Here is a 9,647-nt window from a genome sequence, read left to right as displayed (position 1 = left end):
GTAAAAATATGGCACTCGAGCATGTTTCTGATCACCTCCTTGCACAGCCGTTGGTCTAGTAATAGTAGTTCCTTACAAAGTACTGCACCCCTGACACTTCAAGGGTTGTAGTAGTATTTTTTTTTTTTGTTTTAATACAGATATAATGGCATCGTATAAAATCTTTCGAATAGAAATATTAGAAAGGTGAAAAGAGAAAGAAAAAAGAAAAGTAAACGATACAACCTCTTCTTTTGTTTTTAAAAAGGTTTATATTCGACTGACTTGAATTTTTTTTTTTTTAATATTTATTTATTGCTATTTACAACTGTACATTATAATACATTTAGTAAATCTGATCTAAGTTATACAGGCGTGTAGATTTAGCGCACTTGCTCAGCCTCTATTGGCCCATTACCAGTGATGCGGCGAGAGAGATGCGCTGGGATCTCTTGAGCTCTGCTCTACCCCTCACACGTGGGGGATAGAGTGGGCTCAGGGATCCTCAGGTCGATTGTGTAAATATTGTATATATTATTTTATCATTATGTTATTTTATTTTTCATATAGATAGTTTGATTATGTTCATCTTGTCTATTCTTTTGTTTGTATATATTTTAAGAGAGTTTTTGTGTTTTTATTATTATTTTATTTATTTTTTAATATTTTTTTTATTTTAGTATGTATCAGATTCATTCATCACTATTACCTATTGCCCACAACTGTGTGGCAGATTGTAATATCTATCAATAAATAAATCTTCAAATTAAAAAAAAAAAACAGGCGTGTAGAAAAACTACCCATTGGTAGCACTCTAATGACATTTTACATTAGCTGGTCTTGTGGCCATCTTCTTTTCAGGCGCCTCGGAGGATTGTCAGGAATGGAAGAGGATGCAAGATTAGAAACTAGGGGGTTTGAGTGGTTAGAGAGTTTATAATGAATAATTTATTTGAAATAAAAGATTTTTCAATTTTTGGTAATGTTTAAAATAACTGTCCATTCCAAAGAGGTTGACTAATGAAGAGATGAAGACATTTCTTAGACCGCAATATAGAAAACTTATAGAGCCGTCTTTGAGTACGCCTTTTATATCAACACAGTTTTTTATATCCAACTTTTAAAACAGTTTTTTACTCGTTTACTGCAACATACAATAAATGAATTTAAAAATGGTAAAATTAGTTAATAACTAAATAAGTATATTGTAAATAACTTACTTGATTTATGCTGCATTCGTTGTTATTCTTCTTACACCTTCCTAATATGACACCACCATTTTTTTTCTTCTTTATGTCGCACTGACTTCCTTCCTTCTGGTTCCTTTGAGGTTAAGACTACTCGAGAAGATTCCACGATGCACTTGGTAGTAAAGGACTCCTCTCTGCAGACGAAACGATTCGTCCTCTCGAGGACCGGGAAGGTCATCTTCTGAAGCGCTTCTCATCTTTCGTGAGCACTGCGCGGCGCTCGCTCTAGCAAGATGGTCGAAAGGACTCGAACCAGACTCTTCAGTACTCGGTCCATCAGAAAAAGTATCCATGGCCATCGATGCTCTTCTGGCCCTCAGCCTCCTCTTTATAAACGAAACGACTTGCTCCTTGGAGCACCTGGTACGCCATCTTCTGAAATTCGGTTCATTCCCTCGCGAATAGTGAGCCGTCTTCGATCTTGCGTGGTGATCAGAAGGATTCGAATCTAGCCTTTCTGTGTTCGACTAATCTCGGAACGAATCCACGATCATCGGCTTTCTTCAAGTCCTCAACTTCCTTTGAACACTCAAATCCGACATTTCTCCCCTTTTCCTAGATTTTCTTCTCTACGAACCGACCCTTTCCTTCGAATCCACTTCAGCTCGAACAGATATTGCGTTCTAACATAAGATTCCATAAGTCTAATTTAAATAAATTAGTTCAGGATCGTGGTAATAATATTACTAATCATAATATTATAATAGTATTATATCCGTATCTTATAATTTTATCCTCATAAGATAACAACAGATAAATAGAGCAATAATGAAAAAGCTTGTTTGAGCTTAATTTATTTAGATTTATCGACAAAGAAAACGTTTAATTTTTCGTCTAATCCAGGACGATTTGATCTACCGCGCCTAAAGAAGTTTCACTTCAAAAGAAAAATTCATGAATTTACTTTATTGTGGGGAGCCACGACCTATTGAATAGTTTAATATATAAAATAAATATATTTAAATAATTCAAAAATCATTTACTTCTCAGCTATTAGCTTTGTTGGATTTTAAGAAAGCTAAACATTGTCGTTTAATAATAAGTTCAACTTTCATTTCAACCAATTGAGGTTAAAAACCTTCCTCTTGACAATAGGTTTTTTAAATTACAACAATGACATCAATTAGATTATTGTGTTGGTGAAGTTAAGAGGAAGATTTTTAAAGTGTTAGAAATTAGATAATCTATTGCTTAGCTTAGGTTAATTGGTTTAAATGAAATATTAGTTATTTTTAGTTTTAGAGTTCTGGAGATGGAAAATGTTTCCTTAAAACGTTAGCATTGTGAGGTTAGAAGAAAATATAAAATATGGAATTGGAAGTTGAACTCGCTCATTAATCAACAAAAAAAATTATGAATCTATGCTACGGTGACTTGATACTAAGTCTTTAAAACTGGCACATTAAAATTCAACAAATATAAGGGATTCTTAAATCACTGGCTTTTTAAGTTATGTTGAACACAGCCCTATCCTCAGGAGTCAGCAAAATACCAAACCAAGTTATCCTTCAAATTTATAAAAATACCTCTCTACTATATCTAACTTGGTTTGAATTCCTTTGGCACCTGAAAGATGGAGCGTTGACCCATGACAAAAAGCCAGAGCTGAGTCGACACAAGAATTTTAATCAGCGCAGGACAGTTTTTTGTGAGTGGAAATAAAATACATATACCACTACCACAATCATATTTTTAGAGAGTAATTTTCTAATGACTCTTAAATGAGCTCTAATTCAATGTAATAAGTTTGGCTGCAGATGCAGCTATAACTCCAGTGCAATTAATGCGGTGGTTGCTGCAAAATGTGTTATTATTATAGGGACAAAGTGCTTGAAATATCTACAGTAGGAAGGCCTGCCTAACCAATGATAAGACTTTCCATATCTCTCTAAAATAAAAATAGAGAATAATCTAACAACCGCGGTTCATAAGTTCAGTAACCAACATCTGCTAGAGCGATGTTCATCATCTGGTACAACCATAGCACGAAGATTTCACAGTAAGTTACATCTCTTCGATGGTGTGATTCGAACTTCCAAAAACGGGATGGATCGACAAGTACTCCAGATAAGAGTATTCGATCTCTTCTTCCTTTAACGCTCCTACTATAGCGCGATATATGATCGAGCAAAAGTAACTTCGAGGGAAAGAGTGGGTTTCTAGAGAACAAAATCTGAGAAAAGGGGAAAAATGCCGGACTGGAGTGTTCCAAGGAAGTTGAGGACTCGAAGAACGCCGATGATTATAGATTCATTCTGAGATGAGCCGAACACAGGAGGGCTGGATTCGAATCTTTCTGATCTCCATGCAAGATCGAAGACGGCTTACTATTCGCGAGGGAAGGAGCTGAACTTTAGAAGATGGCGTACCGGGTCTTCCAGTGAACAAATCGTTCTGTGTACAGAGAGGCCGCTGAAAGATAGAAGGGCACCGATGAACTTGGCCCCTCCCCCGCGTCCTGAGTACTGGGAAGTCAAGTTCGAACCCTTTCGACCAGCCTGCTAGAACGAACGCTGCTCGGTTCACACGAAGGACGAGATGCACTTCAGAAGATAGCTTTCCCGGTCTTCAAGAGAACGAATCGTTCCGTATTAAAAGAGGAATCTTCCGCTAGCAAGTGCGTCGGGGAATCTGGTCACAGCTCTTCTACAAGAGTCATCTACAGGTTTCTTGATTCGACGGGTAACATCATCGCCTTCCAAATAATCTGCATAAACAATAGGCCTTTCTGGTAGTAGGTCTTAGCAACTGCAACAAATGAGGCAAAAATAATTTTTAATTAGAAAAGTAGATTGCAATAAATATAACTTATACAAGTCTTGAGTAACAAATAAGCTTAAATAATAAATACTACTTAAAACATTAACATATATTTATATAAACTTAATAGTATATTTATAAATTAGGTTCACTTACTTGACTCAGGACATGAAGCTCATATCTTTTGTAGTACTGAACAACAACCTAAAGTAAAACTCGTGGTGTCTTGTTTTTTAGAATTTCCATCTCATTTGTAGAGTGTTTTGGTCTGGTAGAAAGTATCATAGAACTAGATTCAATTCTCGATTCTGCAAAATTAAAAAGCAGTAAATTAAAACAATGATGTAATAACAACATATTGCTATAATGAGGTGTGGTGGAGACCGTAGATTAATGCTTGAAGAAGTTTCTTGGGGGGTGCGGTCAGCAAAGAACAACATAAATAAACAAAACCATATTTATTTATTTTATGCCGACGTTTTGACCTGAGTTTCACTCAGTTACAAGCCTACCTTCTACGCCACAACCCCTGATGAAGACCTGAAACTAAGGTCGAAACTTCGGCATAAAATAAATAAATATGGTTTTGTTTATTTATGTTGTTCTTTGCTGACCGCATCCCCCGACAAACTTCTCCAAACATATTGCTATATATTGATTAGATATTTTGCTATAACTCTTGGTAAAACTATGATTGTTCATAATCAAATGAATATTAGAATGATTAAAGTAGTAGTAATCATATTACTATATTATGTGTTACAACATAATATCCGTATATTATGTTTATTTGTGTATAATTAGTTTAATGATTGTAGGACCAATTGTAATAAGAAACATAATATATTTAACAGAAATTGAGTTTTTTTTTTAAATCGATGTAACCACTTTTGGAAACTTATATATAAAATTTTTCAAACTTAATTGAGAAGAAAAATATTTAATTTTGGAATGAACTGGATGCTTTTGGAGTAGAATTTTAATCTGTCAAAAAAACATTTAGATTTAAGAAATGGATACATTAGCTTTTGATAAAAATTACTCAATTATTTAAATTTTATTTTTCTGAAACATATTCAAAACTTTATTAGTATCACAGTAATTGAAGGGTCCTTCTGAATAAAATATTAAAAGCAAAAGAAAATTATTAATAAAAAATACAATTAGACAATTAATAATAAAAAAAAATTAATCTAGATTAGTCTACAAGACTTACTTTTTTTTTTTTTTTTTTAATAATTTATTTATTGATATTTACAACTGTATACATATATACACATCAAGTAAATTTGCTGTAAGTGATATTATGACATGATACAAATATGTGGAGAATCTACCCAATGATAGAACTCCAAAAACATTTCTAAAGGAGAAGAGCCCGAGGCCATCTTCTTTTCAGACGTCTAGGAGGATTATTAGGTAGTGAAGGAGAAGCCAGGTTAGAAACGAGTTGGTTTGGGTGGTTGGGAAGTTTATTATGGAAGGATTGGTATCTGGTTCTGGCCAAATCGGCAACATAGGGGACATTGAGGTCCTGATGGATGATTTGATTTGTGACAAAGTAAGGAGCATTAAGGATTTTACGAAGGATTTTGAACTGTAAGGATTGGATTCGAGGGGAATTAGATGGTTTAGTGGAGCCCCATAGCTCAACTCCGTATGTCCAAATAGGCCTTATAATAGTCATGTAGATCAGTCTTTTGTAATGGATTGGAAGTTTGGACCGTTTGTCTAGTAACTGTAAGTTTGTTGTAATAGCCGGAATCGACGAGCAGTTTCCTGTCTTTTCAGTCTTGTATGAGGATTCCATGTCAGTCGTTTGTCCAGATTTAGTCCTTAGTAACGGATCTGTTCAACAGGAATGAGTGAGGTATTATTAAAAAATACTGTAGGGCAAGACGAAGGTTTACGACGAAGGGTAAATGTGATTTATTGGGATTTATTTTAATCCTCCAGTTTTGGCACCATTCTTCGAGGGTGGTGATGTGGGATTGGGATACAATGGAAGGATCATTATTCACTGACAATAGGCATGTCATCGGCATACGTGGTGAGAATAGTGTTAGGATGGGTTGGAATGGACTTACTTTTTAAAAAATATTTTAAATACATTCAATTTATCCAGATATTTAAATGGAACCTTTTTTTATTTTTCAATTGAAAAGACAAAAATTAGTTCAATAAAATAATACAATTTATAACCAAAAAAGGAAAAATGTATACACATCTAGTAAATCCATATATGTAAATTTAAAATTGATTAATTTAAATAGCAGTATACTTTATTTAAGAATTTCGTATAGGTATATGTACCTTAAATATTGTAGAAAAACCTTAGCATTACATTCAGATAATTAACAAATTGTTTTTCATTGGTTAAACAGTCTGATAAAAACTTCTGATTTAACGAACAACTATATTGATAATTATAGTTATTATAGAAAGCATTATCAAAACATGGAAAACACAGTAATTTGTAATATTTGTTAAGTATTATAACAAATAATTATTGCATCGGTACAGATGCAATGTTGGACCTGTAGGGTCCAAAGTTCAAAGAGCATATTAAACTAAATAAATTTATTAAACAAATCAAAAATTTGTATGCATTATTGTCTCAAAACTTTAATTTTTACCAGTGCAACGTTTCGGCCATTCTAGCCATCTTCAAGGGCATCTTCAATATAATTTCTTCCTCACATTAATTTAAAGTTTCTTTTGCAGGCTATTCTGCCCAGGTCATTTTCTTTATTATAAGTTATAAGCCTATTCTTTAAAATTTTAAATCATTAATATATAATTTTTCTTATATAAGATTATCCACAATTAATACACTACCATAAATTTAAAAAAATGGTTACATGGAAGTGCATTAATTGTGGATAATCTTATACAAGAAAAATTAAATATTAATGATTTTAAATTTTAAAAAATAGGCTTATAACTTATAATAAATAAAATGACCTGGGCAGAATAGCCTGCAAAAGAAACTTTAAATTAATGTGAGGAAGAAATTATATTGAAGATGGCTAGAATGGCCGAAACGTTGGACTGGTGAAAAATAAAAGTGTTGAGACAATAATGGATGCAAATTTTTGATTTATTTAATAAATTTATTTAGTTTAATAGGCTCTTTGAACTTTGGAGTCTACAGGTCCGTGCAGGTCTAACATTGCATCTGTACCGATGCAATAATTATTTGTTATAATACTTAACAAATATTACAAATTACTGTGTTTTCCATGTTTTGATAATGCATTATAGTTATTCGTTAAATCAGTACTTTAACTGTTTAACCAATGAAAAACGATTTGTTAATTATCTGAATGTAATGCTAAGGTTTTTCTACAATATTTATGGTACATAAACCTGTAATAAGGTGCCAAAACTGGAGGATTAAAATAAATTCCAATAAATCCCATCAAATCACATTTACCCTTAGTTACCTTGTCTCAAGAAATTGAAATAATATAATTAAATAAATTTATTTTCCTACAAAATAGGACAATTGCTAAACATCTTTAACACTAAAAATGTGTATCTTGTAAATACGTATGTTTTTGAATTAACTAATTTGAAAGGCAGTATAATTTATTTTACTATTTAATGAGTATCTTAAAATATTTTAGAATAACTCTTGCAAAACATTTATAAAATTTAAAAATCTTTATTCATTTCTAGATGTAATGGATAAAAGTAATAATTATTGCGATGAGCATTGATATAGAGACATTATTTATTTTAAAAATTAATATGTACCTTAACTATTGTTAAGTAGTTAACATTTTAAACATCTCGAGTGATTTCTAGAATTATTTAATGATTATTATAATGAATAATTATTGCAAACTGCACCAGAACAGAGCAACGAACTAACTGCGCAGTACATTGTTCGACATGCACGGACCTGCCGAGTCCAAAGTTCAAAATAGCTATATTATAATAAATAAATTTATTTACTTTCTAACTGAATAGGATAATTGTTAAACATTTATTAACCTTGTATACCTATTTACAATTAGAATTAACAAGTTTAAAAGACAATATAATTTATTTACTATTATATTAATTATTTTAAACACTTAGAAAAAAAAACTTTTACAGTACATTTATGAAGTTTAAATTTTTTTTGATGATTTCTAGACGCAGTTAAACATCTGAAGTAACGATGACTATAATAATTATTGCAAATGGAATAGTTAGAGACCAGGGGCAAGACAAAGACATTATTATTTATTTAAAAAAATAATATATACCTTAAATATTATAATTATCTTACATTTTAAACATCTCAAGTGATTTCTAGAGGTGTTAAACGATTGTTATATGAAATAATTTTCGTGAAGTGCGTCGGTACAGAGCTGTGACTCGACTGAGAACAAAGAACAGTGTGCGAACATGCACGGACCTGTACGCTCCAAAGTTCAACGTAACCTTTATTAAAATAAATATATTTATTTCTTTTCTTACTAAATAGAAAAATTCATTAAGAATAGATTGATTTAAGGCAGTTTTATTAATCAATATTTAATATACATACGTAAGTTTTGTAATATGTACAAACATATGTAATACACTATCGAGAAACTTTTGTCTTACGTTTAAATAATTATTCATTGTAATTTTTAGACGTATATAATTAAAAATCTTATCTATCGAATTGCTATAATAATTATTATTATTTAAGGTACATACATTAAACGTTGATTAATTTATATATAAGAAGATGGTCAGGGTTGCGGTCAAAAGTGAAACAAAAATAGTTTACAACTATTTATTTTTTGACGTTTCGCCACACTTTGCAGGGCTTCATCAGGGCTAAAAAGATACAAAATGATACAAAGATAAGAATAAAAACAAGTAACAATGGCAAGAGTAAAAATTTCTTTATAAAAATACGTAAAATATAAAGCTAAAAAAGTACAGGAGATGCACATAAAACAAAAACAATACGGGGAAAAGAAATAAAAAAAAATATATAGAGATAAAATAAACGTCATGAAAGAATAATAAAAATAAAAATAAATAATAATAATCACATAAAATGACCGCAACCCTGACCACCTTCTTATATATCAATTGTTACGGTCAACTATATACATATATACAATTTGATTAATTTATTTTTTATTTAAAAATTTAATTTATACCAGGAAACCTGTATAGTTTTTCGATACATTCAAATAGCATAGCAATCATAATTTGTATATAGATGCAGTTAAACTTGAGAATATATCATGAAAACTACTACTTCTACGAAGATAAACATAATAAACTATTTTATTGTACATTAAACTAGCTTTAATTTGAATGCTAAAAACAATCTAGTACGTCTAATGATTCCTGGGATATAGTTCTCCATAATAAATTCACTAACAACTGAATTTATTTTCTAATGAGGGTATAGTCACACAAATGACACCCTTAACTATATACAATGTTCTTATTAAAAGAAAAAAAAATAAGAATAAAATAAATAGATAAGAATAATGCTTCTTAATAAAAGAGGAAAGTAAAATTAATAACAAAAAATAATGATATTTGTACATTTAAATGAAACAAACAATTGTCTTCTAATAGTAAAAAGAAACAAGTTAATTTGAAAAAGGAAGAGAGAAGAAAAGAGAAAAAAAAATTAATAAAACTAATATGTAAATA

At 31.0% G+C, this 9,647-nt stretch overlaps 1 protein-coding gene across 2 annotated transcripts in view; it reads right to left on the bottom strand.

The window, feature by feature from the left end:
* Positions 1 to 9,647, bottom strand: part of LOC106678511 (zinc finger protein 431) — a 39,130-nt gene that overhangs the window by 7,130 nt on the left and 22,353 nt on the right. The window contains exons 7-9 of one of the 2 annotated variants that reach the window (XR_010844852.1): positions 4,146 to 4,297; positions 1,200 to 3,977; positions 915 to 1,123 (exon numbers count right to left, since the gene is read on the bottom strand). The gene's annotated coding sequence lies outside the window, so the exon portion shown is untranslated. Of the gene's footprint in view, positions 1 to 914; positions 1,124 to 1,199; positions 3,978 to 4,145; positions 4,298 to 9,647 lie in introns of those variants that run through there. The other variant, XR_010844853.1, reaches the window with a different exon arrangement.

Source organism: Halyomorpha halys, unplaced genomic scaffold (genome assembly GCF_000696795.3).
Source record: "Halyomorpha halys isolate HHAL.00 unplaced genomic scaffold, Hhal_1.1 Scaffold145.1, whole genome shotgun sequence".
NCBI classification, from domain to species: domain Eukaryota; kingdom Metazoa; phylum Arthropoda; class Insecta; order Hemiptera; family Pentatomidae; genus Halyomorpha; species Halyomorpha halys.
This window is presented reverse-complemented; position numbering and strand designations above follow the sequence as displayed.